This window comes from Molossus molossus, unplaced genomic scaffold (genome assembly GCF_014108415.1).
Source record: "Molossus molossus isolate mMolMol1 unplaced genomic scaffold, mMolMol1.p scaffold_m16_p_4, whole genome shotgun sequence".
Taxonomy (NCBI): Eukaryota; Metazoa; Chordata; class Mammalia; order Chiroptera; family Molossidae; genus Molossus; species Molossus molossus.
Genome location: NW_023425377.1, coordinates 95,239,608 through 95,264,109, shown reverse-complemented (window position 1 = coordinate 95,264,109; position 24,502 = coordinate 95,239,608). Strand labels below are relative to the sequence as shown.

General features: G+C 34.6%; 1 protein-coding gene across 2 annotated transcripts in view; it reads left to right on the top strand.

Moving 5' to 3' along the window:
- The window catches only part of PDGFC (platelet derived growth factor C), a 184,333-nt gene that overhangs the window by 75,057 nt on the left and 84,774 nt on the right, over positions 1–24,502 (top strand). The window contains exon 2 of one of the 2 annotated variants that reach the window (XM_036240300.1): positions 15,501–15,561. The exons of the other annotated variant lie outside the window; for it this stretch is intronic. The gene's annotated coding sequence lies outside the window, so the exon portion shown is untranslated. The remainder of the gene's footprint in view (positions 1–15,500; positions 15,562–24,502) is intronic. 2 annotated transcript variants of the gene reach the window in all.

Here is a 24,502-nt window from a genome sequence, read left to right as displayed (position 1 = left end):
GATAAGCAGAGAAATAAGAAGGAATCCTGGCAACCAAAACCCTTAGCCATGTGTGAACCATGACTAAGCATTTTGTAGGCTTTCTCAATCTTTATTCCCTTAACACCATATCTACGTATTATATACCCTGCCTCTGAGGTTATGTATAATTCCCTATGATTGAATTTTTTCATCTATAAAACGGGATTTTAAATGTACTTATTTTAAGTGTCTTGGGAAGAGGAGACAATAAGTCATCTGAGGTTTACATGAGGATTTTTGCTAATATTTTTATAATTTAAAATAGGGTGAGGAAATGATTAGAATGATTCGGAATAGATCTTTCTTTAAGTTTATAAAGGACATGGCAAAACTTTTTATCTGCTTGTTCAAGGCATTGTTTTATATTTTGTTTTGTTTTCCAGCACATGAAAGTGTTTGTGTTTGATTCTGTTTCTGCTCCACCTTTTTACATTTTCTTCCTTAGGAGCATCCATCCTTCTCAGGTTGGCTGTAGTCTTTGTGTTCCCAATCTACCAACTTCTCCCTCCTCTCAGGGTTAACGTGTCCTCAGCATTTCACTGATAATAAAAACAGTTTTAAATTTTTTTTCAAAATTCTGTGCTAAGTCACTTGAGATACATTTTTTCCCTCTGATTTGTCGGAATAATATTACCTTTTGCTTGTGCTTCAGTCTATTTTTTTCGCAGTCTCCAGATTTACTTTATGATTTCCCTTCTTTGAAGAGACATCTGGTGAGATCTGGTTTATACTGGAAAATGGGGTGTGCAGACTTTAAAGGGTCATCACCTCCTTGAATGTTGGTCATAGTCCCTCTTTAGCTTTGTAACTAGAGGGAAGGTTAATATGCTTAGATGTAGCCCAATTCCCAGTGAGGTGGGCTATCTTTAATCTTTATTGCCTCTGATTTTGTTACTCTAATCCCAAACAGGATGTGAGGCATACAGAAATCCCACTATGCACAGCTACCGGGCATGTTTCCGGAAGTACCCTGCTCTTAACAGTTTACCCTCTGGACTGCAATTGAACACCCACCATCTCTCTTTCTTCTTACACTCATCAATTATTTTTGCATTGTTTTCCGATCATTGCAATTTCTGAAGGGCCATACACATAAAAAGCTGTTGATACACATAAAATGGTTCTGGCCATTTAAAAATAATCTATAAATGAAAGGAATATTTAGTTTGACATAATTCTAGTTTTTTTTACTCAGAGACAGCTGAAGGGAAGATATAGTATCTTCCTCCCTTTTTTCAGATGGATTGGTTTTATTGTTTCTTGAGCTAAATCATAGGTAAGCTACAGATTTAGTTTTCATTTCAGATGCTCTGACTTTATCAGTTGTAGAAATTCTCCCCATATTGTGTAATATCTGTTTTGCTAGTCATACTTCTCAGTTATATTTAGGTATTCATCATTTTCCAGGGACTGTCTTAGAAACCACTTTAAACTAAAGTCACTCTATGTTTAAGTGTTCAAATTGAAATCTGGTTATTTTTAAAATATTTTAAAATTCAACTAAATGTTGACACATAGCCAATGGTCTATATCTTTTCTAATTTTTTGAAAATGGTAATCTTTATTCTACATATTAATTTTTTCCCTTGTTTATTATACTTTGTTATCACCTTTTGTGAACATCCCGTAATGTCAGAGCTAATGTTCAGAGGCTTGTTATGCTGTTAATTCTAATTTTTACATGGACGTTACTTTATATCTAGTACTAAGCCTTGCCACAACTTCTTCAGTCTTATAGTTCTGTCTTGAGAACTATTACTGCAAATGATATATGCATTTGTAACAGTAAACACAATGTGTCATATAGTTGTAATTCAACTGTATGGATTACATATAATTCGTATATATGCCTGGATCTTCAGTGTTTTGACCTTCAGTGAAATGGGTTGTAATAGTTTTAGACAACTTGGTAAGTAGTAACAAAAGATCTTTGGAGCACTTGAGTATTCTTTGAATTACTTTGCATATAGGACTGTCTTTTGCTCAAAGCTTTTCTTTTTCATTTAAAAAAAAATTAAGTTGCAAGACCTATCCATTATATGCTTTCTGCAAATGTTTATTAACAGCATAATAGATTCAAAGAATGTTCTAGGCTTTGAAATGAAACAATGAACACATGAACCTTGGTTTCATCCTTAGAACCTAGTAACCTTTATTCTAAACTTGACATTGCATTGCATACTTTTACAGTTTTTACCAAAATCATATTCTCTTGTGCTAATATTCACTAAATATTTTTCTTTCCACCAAGGAAGTTTTTTCTTAAAGAGATTTAAAAAATAACCGGTAAGAAATGCCCATGGAAACGATCTAACTTATATTGTTTAGATATTTAATTATATTTAATATCTACTAAAGTTAATTATAAGTAGTGAAAAAAAATTCCCCCCCAAAATTGTATTAAGAAAACTAGTGGTAAAATTACCACACATTCGGAAATAGTGGTCCAAAACACAGTTCTGAGCTGCATAGCCTGGAAGGATGCTGGCTCGTATAGTCACGTTGGCAGTTGGGGGTGAGGGTTGATAAGGGCAATGGTCAAACCATTCTTCTTTATCTTAACCCTAGTGAGCTACTATTGTTCATCGGTAAGAAATAGTTGGAAAAAACAAGTCACGGAGGGGGATTGTAATGAATAGCGAATATTTGGTGTATTTGTAAATTCCATTATGCATTTAACATTACATATAGAGAGATATATAACACACTTGCAGAGTAAGAGTTTTTTTAAATAAAAGACTGAGGACAAATAAATTTTTAATTCATAGCAATTCTAAAATGCCTGTGTATTAAATGCTTATTGTAGGCAGAGCATTTCTTATCAATGATCAAATAATTTTAAATTCTATATTCGGTAGCATTAACATGGAATATTGAAAGGGAAAACAAAATATTTTGTGGCCTTAAGTAATTTCTAGTGTAGTTCTGGATATAAACTTAAACATATCCTTCACTTAAAAACTGTGATGGCCTATAGGCTTCAACTGCAAGACGTGTGAGTCCGACAGATGTGCCTGAGGCGTGCAGACAAGATGAGATCACTGTGTGCTACAGGTCGGGGGCTTTGCGCGAGCAGTCGAATTCCGGCTGGTCCTTTGAAGCCTTGAGTCAACAGGGTATTGCAATTGGAGTGCATCAAAGCGATGCCACCAATAACGTTTGCTAACGTATGTGCTAAAAAACAAATCCTTAATCAGTTTTTTAGATTTAAAGATCTAGTCTTGTTTGCATTTTTTCTTTGCCCTAGACTCATTGCTCTGGTTACCCAAAAATTCACACCTGTCCCATAACTGTTTTACATTTGAGTTAAGTGGGGTGTGTGTGTGTGTGTGTGTGTGTGTGTGTGAATGTATACATATACATTTATGTATGTGTATGTATGTAGTCATGAATTCTAGTATATTATTATATTATCACATATGAAATAAGCACAGTAAATGATAGTAGCTGTGGCTTGTGTTAAAGTGGTTCATTTATAGCCAGAGTGGGCAAAACTATTATTTTTCATCTGTAGTGGTAAATTAGACTTTTAGTGATGTTATGGGTGGTTTTTCTTAAGAGGTTTATTTTTGCAATCTTAGGTTAGTTTTTTGTTGTTTATTCTTTAATATATTGGACTTTGCCTTTAATGTGACTTTGAATTTTTGAGAACCCCAAAATATGTGGATTTATTAAAAATTATTTGAGAAATAGCCTTCAGAGTTTTATAGTAGGCAGTTGTACAAAACTATAGGAGTGAAATCAATACATCTGGGTGATAACTTTCTGTGTACAACATATGATCAGGACTCTAATAATACTAATATGTAACAGGCTAGTCTATAACATAAAAAATGCATAGAATCCATTAAATTTAGAATAAGATTTTAAAAATAGTTTTTATTTAAGCTCATGTCTGAAATACTTAAGCAGTATATTCTAAGCAGTTTATTTTATTTAATGAATTATTTTCCTGGGGTCTGTCTGAACTCATTCACATTTGAAGTTAATATTTTAAGCACACTTTATATTAAGTTTGTACACAAAATATAAATTTGTACATATTGAGAAAAAATAATTAAAAACTTTCAAATAGTTGAGGCTAGTAACTGATGAAGTCTCTTTTGCATGGCTCATTAAAAGAGTAAATTTCTCCATTTAAATTTTTTTCTTACACCTGGACCATTACTTATCGCCAGTCACATTTATAAACCAGGAACTCAGAATGACACAGTAATTTTTTGGTTAGATTCACTGGTTGGAATTGCTTGTTTGTTTTTGTGATTTCCAGTCTTTGCCAGGAAAATATTTTTAAATCAAATCCTTTTTCGGAAAGTCCATCACTAAATTGCCTCGATCTGTTCCAGTTCCTGCCATTTGTCTCTTGTTTTAGTACTAATATTTGCAAGGCGTTTCCTGTGCACTTGCCATCATAAGCTGATTAAAACCCCTATGTTGGCATCTACTTAAGAGAACTTGCAGCTGCTACTACAGACTGAGAGGTTAGTTAAGAAGGAGGCCTGGGGATTATGGCCATTTCCTTCCCACATTGGTTTTCTTTGCACCCTACACTATACACAAAAGAGTTCCTGCGTATGAATAATCATTCTGTTTACCTATAGGATTTTCCCTTCATATTTACTTTTAGTGTTTTACATTTCTCAGCATTCGACATTTCCTGATATCTTTTCACCTTTACCATTTCTTTTGTACAGTTTCTTTAATGAAAATTTTAAATAGTTTTACCAGGCATCACTTTTTTTTTTTTTTGGTCATATAACTAAAGCACAATATAATATACAAATCAGTTGTATTAAAGTTGAGTTAAACTTTGGAATACTGTGTGAATAGGTAAGAAAGCCTCTTAGTTTTCCTTACAAAACGACTCTGTATTAAAAGGGTTTCTTTTGTTTTCATGGTGTTTTTGTGTCAACTGCATAGGGATTGAACATTCTTTCGAAGCACTCATTCCACATTGCTTTAAAAAAAATAAATTTGATTTAATAAGCCTTGTGGAAACAACTTTATAATATCAATTTATTTATAGGTTAATAAGGTAAAAGCCATTTAAATACAACAGGGATAAGCCCTGGCTGGTTTGGCTCAGCGGTTAGAGCGTCGGCCTGCGGTCCGGAGAGACCCGGGTTCGGTTCCCGCTAAGGGCACGTACTTCGGTTGCAGTTTGTCCCCGGCCCTGGTTGGTCTTGCGGGTAGCAGCCACTCGATGTGTCTCTTCACATCGATGTTTCTCTCTCTCTCTCTCCCTTCCTCTCTCTCCCTCCCACTCTATCTGTACAAAAAAAAATGGAAAAATATCCTCGGGTGAGGATAAAAAAAAAAAAAAAAAACATAAATACAACAGGGATAACCCCTTCTTCAGGAAGTTTACGGAGAATAGTCGCAGAGACAGGATACTTGCAACTCTCTTAGAAGTAGAAGATAATATGTCATGTGCTCATCTTTTCATTTAAGACTTAAGACAAAATATTCCTTTGAGATCACTTCAGCCTTGTGGTTTAATAACTCTATGAAATGTCTTTCTAGAAACATTTCAAACTTGTTCTAATGAAATTCCTTTCGGTGAGATAAATGGATAGGAGTTGGGAGGAGAGGAAAAATAGAATCCTATTAAGCTAAAATTAGAAAAAGAAAGACTTGGTTATGTGGATTTAATGTGTAGAAAAAAAGTGAAAGGAAGAAGAAATACGTAGAGACCTGAAATGGGGAAGTCGACCCTTTTTGTTTAGTAGATGATCCTAATTTATTACTGGCTTCTGGCTATGATCTAGTTCTTCCAGTATCTTCTTCATGGATAACTGGATTACAAAATTATAAAACAGTTGAGGCAGACAACCTATCTATATATAATTACATTTAAAGCATATCATCAGATAAATATTAATTTGCTAATTCAACAAATATACATTGTACTCCTCAAACGGCCAATGTGCTGTTGTAGTTGTGGGGAATGCAGAATAAACAGCACAGACAAGATCCCTGCTTTCAGGGAACTTAGCTCCAGGAAAGGAGAGAAGAGCAATAAACCAAATGCATATCATATATAAGATGATTTCAGAGAGCTCTAAGTACAGTTGATCCTTGAACAATGCAGAGATTTGTGGCAACTAATCTCATGCACAGTCAAATATCTGCATATAACTTTTGACTCCCCCAAACTTTAACTGCTGTCATCCCTTGGTATCCGTAGGGGATTGGTTCCAGGACCACCCACCTCAGATAACCAAATCCTTGTATGCTCAAGTGCTCTGTATACAATGAAGTAGAACAATGCATATGATTTGTCATCCCCATCTACAGATTCCCAACTGTGGATGAAAAATACTGTTTTCAGTTTGTAGCTATTTGAGTGTGTGGATGTAAAACCCAAGATAGGGAGAGCTGACTGTATTTATTGGAAAAAAAATCTACATATAAGTGGGCCTCCATGGTTCAAACCCATGTTGTTGAAGGGTCACTTGTATCGAGGAAAAACTTTAAATGATGGGATGAAGAACCTGTGGTAAATATAATGAAAAACTATTCATAACAACTACAAAATCGACACCTTTTAATTTATCTACAAAAAGATGTACAAGATCTTTGTGAAGGTAATTAAAAGGTTATTGAAATAGTAGGTGGCAAACTGTTGAAGGCTATAAATGTAACTTAAAGTAGATTAGTGCTAAAAAGATATTCTTTTGCTGATGGGTGAGGGAACGAAGATTTAGAAAATGTTAACATTTGACATTTTAAAGGATATAGCAGTGTTCTTTTTTTCTGTTTATAAAAATATGTTTTTGATTTTTTAAAACTCATCTTTATTGTTGAATGTATTACAGATGTCCTTCCTTTTTCCCCCCATTGACCCCCTCCTCCCCAGTTCCACCCCTCCTCCTGCCTTCCCCACACCATTGTCAGTGTCCATTGGTTATGCATATATGCATAGAAGTTCTTTGGTTTATCTCATTCCACCCTCCCTACCCCTTCCCTTTGAGGTTCATTAATCTAACAACCAATTGGTACTTCTTAATTCCTTCATCTTTTTCACCCAACCCCCCCACCCCACGCCTATCTGGGAGGCGACAAAAAGTTCTTCGTATCTATGAGTCTGTTTCTGTTCTGCTTGCTCATTTTGTTTGTAGATTCTATTGTTGATAGTTATGTATTAATTGCCATTTTATTGTTTATATTTTTGTTCTTCTTTTCCTTCAAAAAGACCCTTCAACATTTCATTTACTACTGGTTTGGTGGCGATGCACTCATTTAGCCTTTTCTTGTCTGGGAAGCTCTTGATGTGTCCATTGATTCTAAATGAGAGCTTTGCAGGATAGAGTAATCTTGGTTGTAGGTCGTTGCTTTATCACCTTGAATCTCCTGCCACTCCCTTCTGGCCTTCTGGCCTGCAAAGTTTCTTTTGAGAAATCAGCTGACAGTCTTATGGGAGCTCCTTTGTAGGTAACAAACTGCTTTTCTCTTGCTGCTTTTAAGATTCTCTCTTTGTTTTGCTTGGTTTGTTTGTTTTGTTTGTTTGTTTTTGTTTTTTTGTGGTACGTGCCCCTAGCGGGAACCAAACCCAGGACTCTCTGGTCCACAGGCCGACGCTCAAACACTGAGCCAAACTGGCCAGGGATTTCTTTGTTTTTAATCTTTGGCATTTTGATGCTGATGTGTCTTGGTGTGGACCTCTTTGGGTTCATCTTGTTTGAGACTTTCTGTGCTTCCTGGACTTGTATGTCTGTTTCCTTCACCAAGTTAGGAAAGTTTCTGTCATTATTATTTCAAATAGGTTTTCAAATTCTTGTTCTCTCTCCTCTTTCTGGCATCCCTATGATGTGAATGTTGGCACGCTTGAAGTTGTCCCAGAGGCTCCTTACACTATACTCATTTTTTTTTATTCTTTTTTCTTTTTGCTGTTCTGATTGGGTGTTTTTTGCTTCCTTATATTCCAAATGGATTGTTTGCTTCTTAGCTTTACCTACTGTACTGTTGATTCCCTGTAGATTATCCTTTATTTCAGTTAGTTCATCCTTCATTTCTGACTGGTCCTTTTTTATGTTGTTGATGTTCTCACTAAGTACTTTGGGGGTCTCCTTAAATTCCTTGAAGGTCTCACTAAGTTCCTTGAATGTCTCACCAAGTTCCTTGAACAAACTTATAACCAGTGTTTTGAACTCTGCATCTGATTGATTGCTTATCTCTGTTTTGCTTAATTCTTTTCCTGGAGTTTTGTTCTTTTCTTTCATTTGGGACATGTTTCTTTGTCTCCTCATTTTAGCTGCTTCCCTGTGATGGTTTCTATATATTAGGTAGAGTTGCTATGTCTCCTAGGCTATGTAGTGTGGCCTATTATTGTAAGTGTCCTGTAGGATCATGGCACAGCCTCCCTGATCACTCCATCTGGGCCCTCGAGGTGCACCCCTCATGTGGACTGTACACCCTTCTGTTGTAATTGAGTCTTGATTGCTGTTGGCATGTCAATGGGAGGGATATACTCAGGCTCATTAGCTACAAGAACTGGCTGTGCCTACTAACCACTGGCCTCTGACTACCTTGGAGGATCAGCTGTGTACGGGCCCAACACACAGAGAAAAACTTACTTCGTCAGGGCTCTGGTACCCACTGAGTCCGCTCCTTGAATGTGTCACTTGGGTGGTGGTTGGGTGGTGGTGTTTTGGTCTAAAGCTGTGCATTGGGTGTGCTGGTTCTGGGACAAAGTCAGCCACTGCCTGTGTTCTATCCAGGGCCACCCGGCATAAGCTACAAAGTGATCAGCAGATGGCTGCTTCTTATGCTGGTCTTGGAGGTACTAAAGAAAATCCAAGTTGTGAACCAAGGCTGGCTGCTTCTAGTGCCAGGCATGGGGACATTTAGCAAGAGGTATGGGCGTCGCTCACACCAGATGCTGCTTGTTTGAGAGATTTTAGGAAACTCTGAAGCAGGATCTAAGACAGGCCAATCCTGTGGTAAAGCCCTTGGAAACAGCTTGGGTGGGCCCGAAAGTTGGGTGGGGCGGGGCCTCAGGGAATCACCAGGGCGGGGCCAACAGTGTGAGCCAGGTTGCTGGAGTCCCAGATGGCTGTCTGCCGCCCCAGGGAAGGGCTCACCGAAGGAACAACCACCTCCACCAGCACGTCTGTCTAGGAGAAAGCTGCCTCTCCAAACCTCGTCCTGAGGCCAAACAGCTCAGTTCTTCCCCATGTGTTTCTGGCGCCCGTCAGTCTGCCTCCCTTCCAAGCTCAGAGGGGGCAAGTCCGAGTGAACCCTTTAAGAGGAGCTGCCTGGGGCTGCAGCAGCCTCAGCCTCCCTCAGCCTCAGTTCCCACTGGATTTTCCAGCCAGAAGTGATGGGGATTCTCTTCCTGGCACTGGAACCCTGAGCTGGGCACCTGGTGTGGGACAGGGACCCCTCAGTCCTCAGGGAGGACCTTCCCAGCTGAGGTGTCCTCCTGATTTTTATCTGCTACACGTGGGTGTGGGACCAACCTGTCTGTGCCTCCGCCCCTCCTACCAATCTCGATGTGGTTTCTTTAATTTCGTAGTTGTAAGACTTCATTCAGCTTGATTTCAGGCGGTTCTGAATAATGGTTGTATTGTAGTTTAGTTGTAATTTTGATGTGGTTGTGGGAGGAGGCAAGACCATGTTTACCTACGCTGCCATCTTGACTGGAAGTTGTCATAAATCTGATATTGGCATTTTCCTGTTGACAAAGCCCCAATGGGATGGACATTGCTCATTGGTTGTCAGGGGAAGTTTTATGTTGGTTCCTTTATTTTCAGTAGCTAACTTTGGAGTTGTTCAAATAGACTTAAAAATACATAAAATATAAATAACTAAACAGAGGAATGTTATGTTTACTGATGGTAGAATTTAATGTTATGGTTATGTAAAGTATCCTCAGTTTTATAAATTAAACATAATGTTAATGAAATTTTTATAGAGTTTATTGAACTTGGTAAACTAATCTGAAAACAGATGTAGAAAAGTAAAGGGCCCACAAGTAACCAAGGCATTATGCTTTTTATAAAAACATAGCGATTAAATGGTGTTTCTATATAAGAGGAGGCAAATAGTACAATGAAAAGAACAAAAAGACCAGAAATTGATTCACATACATATAGCAGTTTGATATATGTGACAGAGAATGAGAAAAGTCGGAGCTATATAAAAGTGATGTTTAGAATATTGGCCATCCATATGGAACAATAGGTAAAATTAAACATGACTCATACCATAAATCAAAAGTTTTAAACATTCAGAGGTGAAATATAAAAGAATATCCTTTTTGACATTGTAAAATATAATTTCTTAAATAAGACACTGAAGACACAATTGGGCAATAAAATTTATACCTTTATGTATATGTGTGTGACCAAAATAATAACGAAGTTTAAAAAGTAAAATGTAAGTGAGAACTAGCCTTCTGCTCAGTTTTGTTCACTTAAAAGTGTAGTACTAAAAGCATACATGAATAGGTGCATTTGGTGAAATCTGAAGTTCAAGTTACTAAAACTTGAGTATGTAAAGGTGAGCTAGGACGCCAGTGCAGCATCCTGACTCCACCTCACATGCCCCTAACTCTACGCAGTGGATGAATATTTGTTGACTACATTATTTAGGCAGCGTTCTGAAATCTAGTTCTACTTATAATATGTTCTGTACACGATTTACTAAAAATTTCAGCTTAATATACATGCTAAAATATTGTATCCTTCACTAAAGATGAACTTTGTGGGTAAAGAAATATTTCTTAAAAAATTATAATTTAACTCCCTTATAGAACTTTTATTATATTGGACTTTTTGTACTATACTCTTACACTGTGTTTTTTATGGAGGGAGTAAATGTAAAGTAATAGGAGATTGCAGTTATTGGCCGTCTTCTCTATTCTGTTGACACTCTTCCGTAACAAGTATAGAAGTGATCGTGACTCCAAAGCATTCTATGAGCCTGAATACAAGGATGATTAAAAATGTACTCACTGCATTGTTTTACTATAAATTTTCTGGACTATACAGACTAAATGATTAAAGGAGAGAGCCTACTTACTGTACAATGCAAAAAAACATTTTAATTAATATTATTGAGAGAAAAATTTACCCATATCAAAGTCATATAGATTACTCTTATCTTTTAAAATGTTTTTTAAATTTTCTTTATGAAATACAAAGTCTGGGGAAGGATTTTAATTATCTTAACCAATTCTCTAAGAGCCAAAAATAGCAGCATATGCAGTCCTTGTGTTCCTACTGCTTTTCTGCCCAATGGAAAGACCTTTTTTTTTTTTGCTGTGAAAAAAAAGAGGGAAATTTTCAATGTTGTATTAAGTATCTTCCAAAACTGAATCCTTATCAATTGAGTCACAAAAGAACTAGGATCAAATTAGATGTATTGTCTGCTATTTGACCCACTTACTTGCTCCAGAGAACCAATGCCCATTTTAAAATACACGCCCTGCTCTGCTGAGTCACCTCAGGGTACAGCTGCTACAGAAGGGAGCTGCCCAGGGCTCACTCCAAGCCTGCAGTCGGTGGGGCTCACTCCAAGCCTGCAGTCGGTGGGCTCACGAGCGTTGTTATGTTGTTCACTCTGTTCACGATGTCTTATCTAGTTGCAAGTTTCCTCCTTAGTGGAGTGCTGATGACTAAGCCTTCTTCACAGTACTGCTGTAAGTTAGTTCATTGGAGTATCCAGTAGTTTCTGGCCCACAATTGGCACTCAAAAGTTGATAACTGCTTCTGTCATTTGCACTTAAAAACTATATGACCAGTACATCCTTGTAGAAATATGGGAGAGCAATTGAATTATCTCCTGTGTTCTGTTCTATGTACAGTTTTTGATACCAAATCTTTAACATTTTTTTCCAGAAAAAATAGCAGTATTTTTAGTAAATATAAAGAATTTGTAGTTGTTGTAAATTATACATATTAGATACATTTTTTCCAGAAAATATGACTATTATAGAGTTACATTAGAAGTATGTGAAATATTGTAATTATTTTCATAGAAATCATGCTGTACCTATTACATTGCTTTATATATCCACTATGAATATAAAATTTGTACATATATACACATATACAAATTGTATATACATATATATATACAAATCTATATATAGAGATTTATGTGTATGTGTGTATATATATATACATATATATATATATATTTCAACTTACTCCATAATTTAAGTTAGTCTTATAGAATGCCCTTCTTTTTTAATCCCTGATTGCTAAATTTTTTACTGTTTTATTCCTATGTTATTTTATGAAAATGGCCCTGTCCACCATCTGATCATGGAGAGAGAAACTCTTTGTTTTGCTTTATAATGGACAAGTTATTTTTGGAAAAACTGCCCTTACCCATGGTTTCGTAATAAAGTGGTTCATAGACAGGTTCTGTGGCTTGGATGAGTCTCCGCAATTGTGCGCTGCTGTGTGACAGCCATGAGAGTGTGTGTTCAGATAGGTGATGTTCTCTGAGCTCCCACACCTTTCACCAGCTTCTCAAAACTCTCTCCAGCCATTGGTTTACAAGGATCAAAACACAGCTCTTTCTTTTAAACACTTGGTTCAGAAGTTGAAAATACTTAGGGAATTCTGAAGCCTCGTTTTATCCTTGGAGCAATCATAAAGGGACAGGGGTTATGGACATTATTTAGCAAATCATGTCAAGGTTTGTTTTTGTCTCAAAAACTTCCTACATGATTATATTCTTCGGTCCAGATCACCCTGCAGACATGCTCTCTATCATAATAATGCTACTGTATTATTCTGCCATCCATAATATTTTAATCCATTCTAAAAATTACATTTTATATCTCTCATCTGGCACAGAAAAAATAAAGCATAAAGCTAACTAAAATAAATCTACAAACTCCACACAGATAATGCCCTGGCCGGGAATCAATTTTTTTTTTTTCTTGTCAGTATTATATTGAAATGATGTTATTTGAAGACCTGTTGTACTTGACTTTTGACTTCTTGAAGATAGTGGTGAAGTAACTTCAAACATGAATTTAACATAATTTAATTTTATAGAAACGTATTTGATGACATGACAATAGGTAGCTGGTGTCTTTGTATGTAAGGTGAGGGATTTTGGTCAATTCTTAAGCCAGTGATCTTCAGAAAGCAAGAATAGGCCAGGAGACAAGCCATATGTCATCCCTTTTATCTACTACATTTTCTTTGTGATATGTTTGCAGATGAAACATGTGCTTTATTCCTAGGTGGTTTAGCCAAATATTTATTGTTTATTATGGGTAATGTATGTTATGCTTTGAGGGATGCAATAGTAAAAAGCAAACAGAACAAAACAAAAACCTAGACAGAATGCATAATCATTTAGAATTTGCTAATTAAATTACACGCAGATATTTTAAAGACTAGATAATCAGGTAAATAAATGAATATATATGTGAGTCTTGCATTCGTTGTGAAAGATAAGCTGTTTTTACTTTCAGTACGTTTTATTTTTCTTTATCAGTTAACCCTAATAATTGAGTGCATTTGAAGTGATCTCTTCTTTTCTCTAAATTAATATGAAGATTATCATTTGTAAGGAGTGCCAAATTCTGGAAGAATATTTCCAACCAGAAGTAGAATTAATGTCAGCCCTATTGTTCCAAGCAGTGAAATGGAGCCAGAATCTAGCAGATCTGTAGTAACTGGTAGACATTTCTGCAGCTTCAATGGTAGTATAAGAGACATCTCACAAATAGCCAATTAAAAAGCAGTTAAACAGAAAAAGTTATTAGGATTATTGTTTTTGTAAGTACCTGCTGTTGTTGTTTTAACCTATCTTGAAATAAAGTACTCTAAATGTAATAGATATTACCAAACTTATGAAACCAAAGAAAACGTTCTACTCAGTGGGCTAAGTTGAATAAGGATGCTAACAAGAACATATACATACACCTAAGAATTAATCATACATATCTAGGTTGAAAGACCTCCTGGGGCCCTGCGATATAGTGGAAAGAGAATAGGATTTAGACTCCAAAGTGAAGATTAACATTGTCATTTGTCATTTAAGTAACCATATGTTCAAATTTTCTGGGGACCGTCATGGTTGATATCTGTTGTCCTGACAAAATAATACCACCCTCTTTCATTCTTAAAAGTGTATTGGTTTGGACAAGAAATTTTATGGTCAACTTACTGTGACAGCCAACTCACAATGATAAAATTGGCATACATTTTTAAGGTTGTTGTGACAACCTGAAAAACATGTGTAAGAAAGTGTTCTGTAATCTGAAAATTATTACAAAAACTATAGAGAGGTGTATACATATTAGTGTATTTATTTGGCCAGGATAATTAAGGTGACTGAATAAAAAATAATAGTTTATTTTAACTAGTCCTTAGTGAACAAATTGATATTACTTTTGTTTAATTAGTTCTACGCCCTATTTGTTCTACTGAAAACAACTCATCGGCTATGACTACCAGGAATATGGGAATCTGCACTATATTTGTAATAAGGACAAGAGATAGATTCCATGTAATGAAAATTTCAGTGGGTTTCCTAAAATAAGTAAGAAAAATGGAATCAATTATTTCATAATTCATCAACATTCAATTCACTTTTGAATGCTCTTAGACTTTGCTTTTTTTATCATTTTCAAGTGGTACTTATATGTCCTTCTGTTAGCTTTGGAAATCATAATTTTATTATTTTCATAAGCCATTATTAATAATCACAAATTTTAATGCTTATTCTTGTGAATTTGATCTTAAGTGTTCAATTTCTCAAAGGAAAACAATTTCATGCAATGGTACTCCTGAACCCCATTTTATTTCAGATGATCCAGTTTATCTGTATTGAATGACTTCCCCTTACCCTTTTGAATCTCTTCTTGGATAGCTGTTAGAAGGCTTGTATTAATTTGAAATAAAATTAAACAAAACCAGTTTTACCAATAGCAAATGAATTTCCAACAAATTCAAGGTCTCTTTATCAGTAGGAAGAAGAAATGAATTCTCCCTAAATTTGAGAAGCCATTAACTGAACACCAGGAGGACTACAAAAACGTGACAAGCAAGCATCAGCTCACTGTGTGCAACTATTAAAATATAGATCCTGGGACAAAATGTTTGGGGATAATAATTACTACTTTATGGGGTTGTTAAAAAACATTAACTAGATAGTGTATATGAAAGCATCTAGCTAGTAACCAACAACTTTGAGTAGATACTCAATATATATTTGTTGAAATCTGGGAAGACTGAAGAGACGAGGGAATATATCCTACAAAATAATGCTCTTTCTTTTATTTTTTTCTATGCCAGCCAAGACCCTCTCCCTTAAAAATTGGTATCAATGACCATGAGTAAAAGTTTATTTGACTCAGATAATTATTTTTACAAGCTTTATGTGTCATTTCAATCATTCAAAAATATTTTTTACTTCCAAAATCTGAAATTGAAGATTCTGAACCACCTAGATTAGGATTTGAGGTCACCAAAAGACTCAATTTTACTATCTCCATCTACTGGCAGGGAGGAACTATACCCAAGCATCTGGACTGGCATAGAAAAGAGGAGAAAGAACATTTAAAAGGTAAGCACAACATATATTTTTATTTACTCTGAATTTTTAAACTTTTTCTATCATACACTCTAATGTAATTTCACATAATTAAGGTTGATATCATGAAACATATTTTAGATGAGGATTTGTTTGGGTAGTATAATATTCTTATCTGATGCTTCAACGTTGACAAGTGTAGACTTGAATGTCTTCCTTTCACAATGGGAGTCTTTTCTATGTTTACACTTTACATTTCTATTTAGCTGTTCCGATACTTCAGTGTTATTTTCATTTTCCTAGTAATCTTCAAACTGCAGTGCACTGAGTAAAAGATCTCCAGTCTTATTTCTATATTCTCTGATACATTAAGACAATTTCCCTGGCATATTATTTTGACTATTATGGTGTAAAGAGAGTAGAATTATGTCTCTTAAAGTGTAATTAATTATTCTGGTATTTCTGAGCCTTTTTGTCTAGTCTTTTTTTTTTTTTTTATCAATATTTCCTTTTGGCATATAATAATGAATAAAAGTCTCTTGTTGATTAATGAGTAAATCTTGATACATATTTATATCAGGGTGTTTTTTTGTTGTTGTTTTTTTGTATTTTGCTTCTCACCACAAATCTGTTTTGGTTGATTTTTAACAAGAATAGAACATTGCAAGCAAATTTGAAGTATGATAACTGCTTTAAAATAAGTATTTGGAAGATTTGTGGTGTTGTACAGAAATTGCTATAAATTTTAATCATATAGTTTAAATTATTAGTATAGTTGTTTTAAGGCTCATATTGTGCATGTTTTTCCTTTAAAAGACTTTCCTCAACTTGAGAATAAGAGTAGTTGCCATTTATCAGGATAATTAGTATTATTACACTTACTGAAATTAAGTTTAATCTATAAACTTAATTTGTACTTTTTCCCCTGTTAGTTTTCTCCTGCTCCTTCTCACCCCTTGGTCATTTGTTTCATTATACCTTTGTTCCATTTTGGGGGGCAGTATTCCACTTTTTTCCAAAGAGAAAGGAGTGGGTCTATAGGAAACACAAGTGGAACATTTCATGAGCAATAGGTGGATTACATGAGGAAGAATTTTCAAGGAGTCCTGCCCGTGTGGCTCAGTGGTTGGCATTGACCCACGCACTAAAAGGTCGCCGGTATAATTCCCGGTCAGGGAACATGCCCAGGTTGTGGGCCTGATCCCCAGTGGGGGGCATGCAGGAAGTGGCCAATCAATGGTCTCTCTTATCGATGTTTCTATCTCTCTCTCTTCCTCTCTCTAATATCAATAAAGGAAAAGAATTTTTAAGGAAGTGCTGTTCAAACACTTCTGTTCACTTACTTGGAAGCCACAAATGCAGTTGGTCCATTTGCTTGCTGAGGGAGTACAATCATATAAACAGAGCAAATACCATACAGAAGCATTCTCAAATCTTGTGGCTTCTGACAATGCCCAGTCTGACAAACCTATCCTCAAAGTCTTCATTGAGATCAGAGATAGCAAAGTAGTTGCTTTTGAATAATGTTGAAGCAACCAGTGATAATGAGTTGTTAGACAATAATCCTCACAAATGAAACTTCTCGTGGACTTTGTAAAGTTCAATTCAGTCCCTATTTTGAATAAAAGTATGTATCTTCTTGAATCTGTCTCATCCCATGTTTCAGCTTTTCTTTTTAGACCTCTCTTAAAGCTAACTGTTGCTAAAGAATTCTGCTAATGGATATATCCAAACCAGATCCAGAAAGAAGTATACATAGTATCTTCATATTGATGCTTATTCACTCTTTTATGATAGACCAGCTAGATGGCAAAATAATGTAAACTGAGATGAAATAGCTTGGCATGATTAAATATCCTTATTATTATTATTAAACACTTGTTTTGAGAAATAAAATGTAAGCAACCTATTTTCCCATTATAATAGTATTTTATTAGTATTTTATGGCTTTCATTTCTCTTAAAAGCCTCATAGTTAAATTTTATTCATATTTTAACATCACATTAAGGTTGACAAGAGTTGCTTAGGGCAGAGTGTGTGGAAGGAAGGTGATGTTTTCCAGCAGGGCAGAATGTTTATACGTAATCATACCTATAAGGACAATCATGTCCCAGGATAATTGCACTTCATTTATTCCTGATATCATTATGTGGATTTACTACTGAAGCCAAACATTTTAGTACAAAGGTAACTTTTAAATCTCAGAGATTGCCCAGCCAGTGAGGTTCAGTGGTTGAGTGCATCAACTCGTGCACCAAGAGGTCGCCGGTTGATTCCTGGTCAGGGCTCATACCCAAGTTGTGGGCCAAATCCCCAGTGTGGGACATGTAGGAGGCAGCCAATCAGTGTTCTCTCTCATTGATGTTTCTATCTCTCTCTCCCTCTCCCTTTCTCTCTCTCTCTCAAATCAGTAAAGAAAAAAATTTTTTTTAAATAAATAAATCTCAGATATTGCTTATGGAAGTGCAAATTATCACTTATTCACAGCATTTAATAACAATTAAAACATAAGTTAGGAGGACGTAATGTATATAGACATGACCAACTAAATTCTTTTTCCTATCTTTGAATATTATTTATAAGAAATTCATAGGCTTATTAGACGTATATTCACCTTTGAACATAAAATGCTAAATGCAAGCAAGAAGCAATAAAGTCATTTTCAGCACTTATGATTGCTGAATATATAAGACTGAAATAAATATATTCCTATTTTATTTGTATCTTAGGAATTATTTATTTTGCCTATTTCAGAGGTTAACCTAAAAGGAAATTTTAAACATAGTTTAAATATTGATTGAAGGCATACACTAGTGGTCTTATTTGTAGTTTTTCTCTCTGAAATAGTGGGTTTGAAATGATTACCTGAATTTTAAACATCTTTCCATTACTGTATCTAGACATTATGTGCTCACAAAGAAATAGGTAGCTACTTTCCATATTTGAAATTGCTGGTAAATCTCAACTTGAGTGTTGTATGTTATATGCCCTATGCAGATAAAAAATTGACAGATGTTGAGTCTCTAAAACAGATGAGGTTCTTTACTGAACATATATGATCTAGTAAATAAGCTTACTTGTATGCTTAAAGATTATATACTGTGAATTTGTAGTTAATGACATTAGCCAGTTATTATCATCATAATCTCTCATACAAATGTATTTTGCTACTTAATATATTTCAGAACTCCTAATATTTTATGTAAACTTTCTACATTGAATCATAGTTTTAATTTAACAAGACAACTGAATAAATATTGAAAACATGGAATCAGTAGTGAATCTTTAAAGTGAATGTTTCTTTTGTAACTTGAATTACTCCTAATTTATCTCTATTCTACATTCTGATTTTGGTCTCTTTGTGGTACCTAAAGTAATGCACAATTTAACACAGAATAAAAAATAATAGCATTGCCTAAACATGTTTTACTGTAGTGGTGTGTGTAATTGTGTGTGTATACAAGTATATTCATTACTAATTGGTGTGTGATAAAGGCTTTAAGAAGATTCTATGTTTATAAACTTGGCTATTTATCCTGCAGCTTACTTGGTAAGATTATTGTCAGTCTGTCTTGCATAATTGAGCCTCCATTTAAAATGTGATATCCCATTGTATAAAACAAAAATAGATTATTTTTACCATTACTTTAAGGCTAAAATACTATTCAGTCAAATCTTAACCATTTCTGTATCTCATGCCTCAGTACCAGAAGAATCTGATGGATCTTATTTGCTGTATCTCTTATGGTGCCAATTTAAGTATCTAAGAGCATGAAAAGGAAACACTAATAGTAATCACACCAGGATAATAGTTCTAACTCAAGGCAACCCAAGGCAAACCCAAATATGTTCACTATAAAAATGATTTTGATTGTATGTATTTAAAAAAAAAGTCTAATTAACTTAAATATAGTAAATGTGATTTAGTCATGTACTTGAGAAGCCCAGAGATGGAATGAATTTGAGATGGGATGTAGCTCCTTTTTTCCATATTACTATGTATCTGCCTACTTCTGTGCATTGACTTTTGCATCAAATTGGATTCTGTTATGATGGCTTAATGGCTAGTATCGTCCTGGATCTTGTTTCTACACCCAAAATGTTCTAACTCCCAACTATTGGGGGGAGGGAGGTGCCATTGGATTCACTTTGATGGACCTATTAGAGCCATCCAGGCAGTGAGGGAAATGGACTTATGTTGAGTTTCCAGGCACACTTCTATGTAAGGTCAATTCTGCCTTTCTTTATTCTGTGGCTGTTTCCCGGTGCTGATGAAGGATGCTGGGAAGATGCTCACTCTCCTAACTTTCTTTCATTGCATGTGGTAGATTTGCTTTGAACTTCCCGAACACAGGCGCTCATAGATAGGAGGCTAGTGGCTGAATTCTTATGTTTCTCAGTGGATACAAAAAAAAAAATCAAAGCTTTTTTAGCAGACAGTCTCAGGGTAAAGAAAATGGCAAAGTTTTTACTTTAACGAAGTTGCTCTTTTTTTTCTTTAATCAACCCGTAGAAGGAAATCAGAAACTAAAATCACTGCCTAAAAAGCACTGCTTCTTGCTTAATCAATTTGTTCTTTATGAAACTGGAATCCTTATACATGTGGCCAGTTTGGCACTATCTTGCATAGCCATCTCCTGTTTACTGATTTCAGAAAAATTTGATACGTACTAGCAAAGCTTTTCTCTCATTGTATTTAAATTAAACAGACTATGATGGACAAAGTTTCTCCTTCATGTATATACAGATTTATAATTATTAAGGTAGTTAATTTATGCAGTTATTTCATTGAACTCTAAAACAGTTTGTGATTATCTCTAGTTTATAAAAGAATAAATGATATCAAATGTCTTGCCTAAAATATGAAATTTGATCAATTGATTTATATTTCATAGGTAAGATAAAATGATTATAATTATAGCTTTCTCAAAAGGTATCAAAATTGCAGAACATTTTATTTTAAAAAATAAGCAAGCACATAAAGAAAATGGCAAATCTCAATAATGAGTACTCTACTACCTATCACCTTAAGCTGAAAAATACATGTAGATTATAATTGATGAATTTTGAGTAAGATATCAAATACAAATTAAGGGAATTTAATTAATGAGGTGTATAAATTATAAAATCTCTTTATCTTTACATGTACAGTCTGGAAATTTGGGAATTAAGGACACAATTTTTAAATAATACATAAAATTGTTTTCTGCTGTGTTCTGGGATACCAAGTTTCTTCTATCGATATGCATCAAGTAGTGTTGTGTTGGGCACAATGCTAGATACTGGTTATGGACTTTAATAAAACTAGTTTTGCCTTCTAGGAATTTATAATGGGATAGAAAAGAAAGATCATCCCATACATTATAATTAAAATATGAAGTCCTGCTCGGTCAGTGTGGCTCCATGGTTGATCATCGACCCATGCACCAAAAAGTCACTGGTTCAAATCCCAGTCAGGACACATGCCCAGGTTGTGCGCCCAGTCCCCAGTGGGGGAAATGCAGGAGGTGGCCAATTGATAATCTCTCTCCTGATGTTTCTATGTCTCTTTCTCTCTCCTTTGCTCTCTCTCTAAAAATCAGTAAAGAAAAAAAAAAAGAAGTCCTAAAAGAATCAGGGATGGTCTAAACGAGGTAATCTGAAGTGGGTTTTGATAGTTGAATATTATTTACTTAGTTTACTTAGTTGAGTAATGATACTCAACTAAACTCCAGAAGTTGTCAAATTAAGAAGATAAGGCTTTGTTTGGTTTCTGATGTCCCAAGCACATGGAACACTGCAGGAAACATAATAAGGTCTCAACATACGATTTTTGACTGTTCATTCCCTTGAGGAATAAAATGATTATCTTCTGGGATAAATTCAAAAAACTCAGTTGAGCATAGCTTAAATGTATTGTTTTATGGTTTACTTACTATACCAATCCCTTACTTTATTGTTCCTTAATGAACAATGTACATGTATTCATGTAACTTGTAAACAGTTTGAGGTAAGCAAAACTAACTTTGTTGATTGTCTTTGTTTTATTTTGCTGTTGCTTTAACGGTATGGCAAACAGTAGATTGAGCTGATGGGGTCTGAGTTTTCTGTCAGTATATCAGTCTTTTGTATTAATAGTCAGAATTATAAATATTAATCATGAAAATGGGATACTTCTATATCATTTGGGATTTATGGAGAGATATTTATTTGCTATGTGAAGCTCAAGTATATCTTCCCTCTATAGAATCAATGAAGATTAGGATGAGATTACTCTGGGTTTCCCAGGCAAAAAAGTGCCAATCATGAAAGCAGTAATACTAACTTTTACATATATATGTCATATGATTTTAACTATTGTTATTAGTGAAATTTGTTAATTGAGATTTAAAGAGAGTGGACACAGAAATGACTATTATAAACAAAGTAGCAAGATTAAGATAAAGAAGGATTATCATGGGGGAAAAAACAATGAGCAGAACAAAGCACAAATAAGACTGGTGAATATGTGTATTTATCAAGTAAATATTTGAAAATAGGTGCACTATTACAGGTATGCCTTTTTATACACCATTTAAAATTAACATGTATTTTAAAATAAACACAGCAAAAATTTCACAGGACATCTGTTAAGTCCACCAGTTTACATGTGACATGTAACTACAGTCTTGCCTTTGTGAAACAGGAGCCAGAATTCTTCAGAATTTTAAAACTAAACCAAGGTTGGAGTCTCATTTCTTTTTACCTAATTCTTAGTATTGCAGGTCTTTCCTGTGACAGTTAATGTAAAACATTAGACTAGAGAAGAAAATGGATGATTTATCTGTCTCTATGAATCATATATGATCAAGAAACATCTTTTTAGTGTCATCTTTATTAACATAGATTTTAAATTATTATAATTTTTATTGCTTTTCATTATCTTCTTATTCCTATCCTCTTTTAGCTTCAAAGGTACTAACCGCATGGCAAATGTTAGGAAATTATTTTGATTTTAATGTTAAACTTATTGAATACATATGAATATAGAATGATTCTATGTAGTTGAATTGCATGTGTACATATATAATCAACAATTTTGCAGTTTTGCATTATTAATCTCCTTTTCTTCCCTCTTTTCTTTTCTATTTTTGGTTCATTTAAGTTTTTGATACTTCTACCTTAAGAGGGGTTGTGCAGGATAATATAAAATGGTGTATACTTATAATTTTAAAAATTGAGTGTTTGTCCACATTTTCATTTTTCTAAACTCATATATGATGAATAATTTATCCTTATTTAGAGTACATTGAAAGGAACATGTTGGAAAATATTTTAGTGATTTAACTACAAACAATTGTTTTACTTCATTGGTACTGTCTTTGTGTGTACTGTTTATTGGATACAGGACAAGCATTCAATAGAATAGTTACAAAGTATAGACTTACCTCATCCTTAAAATACCAGTTAAGTTATACATTTGGAAAGGTAATTTTTTTTTTGAACAACAGAGCTATAAATGCAGAGTCTCGATTTTGTAAAACTTAATGTTTGTTGTTTTTTTTGATTATAGAAGTAGTTGTTTGAGATTTACATCAAACTTTGTCAGTTATGTACAAATTATATGTGTTTGGTGGCAAACCTCACTGCATTCTGAGATAAATTTTTGGGAGTAGCAATTTAACTTAGGATATTTACAATTCTTTTACCATGAACAAACAAGGCCTAGATTTTTGGTTTATAAATTAAGTTTAGTTATGGTTTAATGGATTGTATTTCTATAGGTTACTCAGTTACTCACTGCTAAGGTCAAGTTTAGGCAGAAATTTCCCCATAGTGTGCACTGGATGTAGTCAATGAACATTATATTTGACTTTACTTTTCTTCGTAATTATAAATTAGAAAATATAAAATAATACTTACCAAAGTGATAGTTACAACAACTGTTTAAGAGAATAAAAATAAAAAAAAACTGCTTTTAGAGTAATAAATAAACTTATTAAAATTATTTTGGGTGTTGTGACAATCGAAAAGGTTATTCTTTAACCTTAAAAACATGACCCTTCTGGCCCTGGATGGTTTGGTTCAGCAGTTGGAGCATTGGCCTGCAGACCAGAGTCCTGGGTTTGGTTCCCGCTAAGGGCACGTACCAAAAAACAAAACAAAACAAAACAAAAAACCATGATCCTTCTAATACATGACCCTTTACATTGCCTTTTAAATTCAAGAAGTTTCTTACAGCAGTGTTTTTAAATGGCATTTTATTGGTGCAATAATGTATTTTGACTAACAAATATTAAATGAAAGGTTGCTGCTGTTATTGTAATTGCTGCTGAAGAACGAGGCAAAAAGAAATAACTTGCAATCCAAACAGCTTTGTGCCCAATAGATGTATTTGTTTTCTAATAATATGTAAGAAATTATCATACACTTAGGAGTTTAAAAATTACTTCATTTATTCTTTGCTCTATAGGTCAGAAGTCTGGTCACTCTGTGACCAGGTCCTTGCTCAGGGTTATACAAGGCTAAACTCAAGTTGTCAGCCAGACTCGATTTTTTTCTGGAGGCTGTCCAAAGGAGTCTGCTTCCAAGCTCCTCCAGGTTCCTTGAGGTTTTAGGACTGAGGTCCCATGTCCTTGCTAGAGGTCAGCCTTAGACTGCCTTGGGCTTCTGAAAGCTTCCCACACCCCTTGACACTTTGCCTCCTCCATATTCAAAGCCAGCAACTAAGACTCACCCTCCTGTTGAATCTCTCTCACACTCTGAATTTCTCTGAGTTTAGGAAGGGCCCAGCTTTTTTAAAGGTTATCTAACCTAATTGTGATTAGAGGACTTCAACCATAATTTATATTTTTGAAATTAGTATTATATCAAGTTTCTTTTTGTTTTGATATGACTCATATTTGATAAATTCTTGGAGATTAGGGTCTTGATTTTATTGTGATTTCAGGACTCCAAAATAACTGGTTGTTTGAAATTTTAGTAATTTGATCTAAAAAGATTAACTTACTATGTT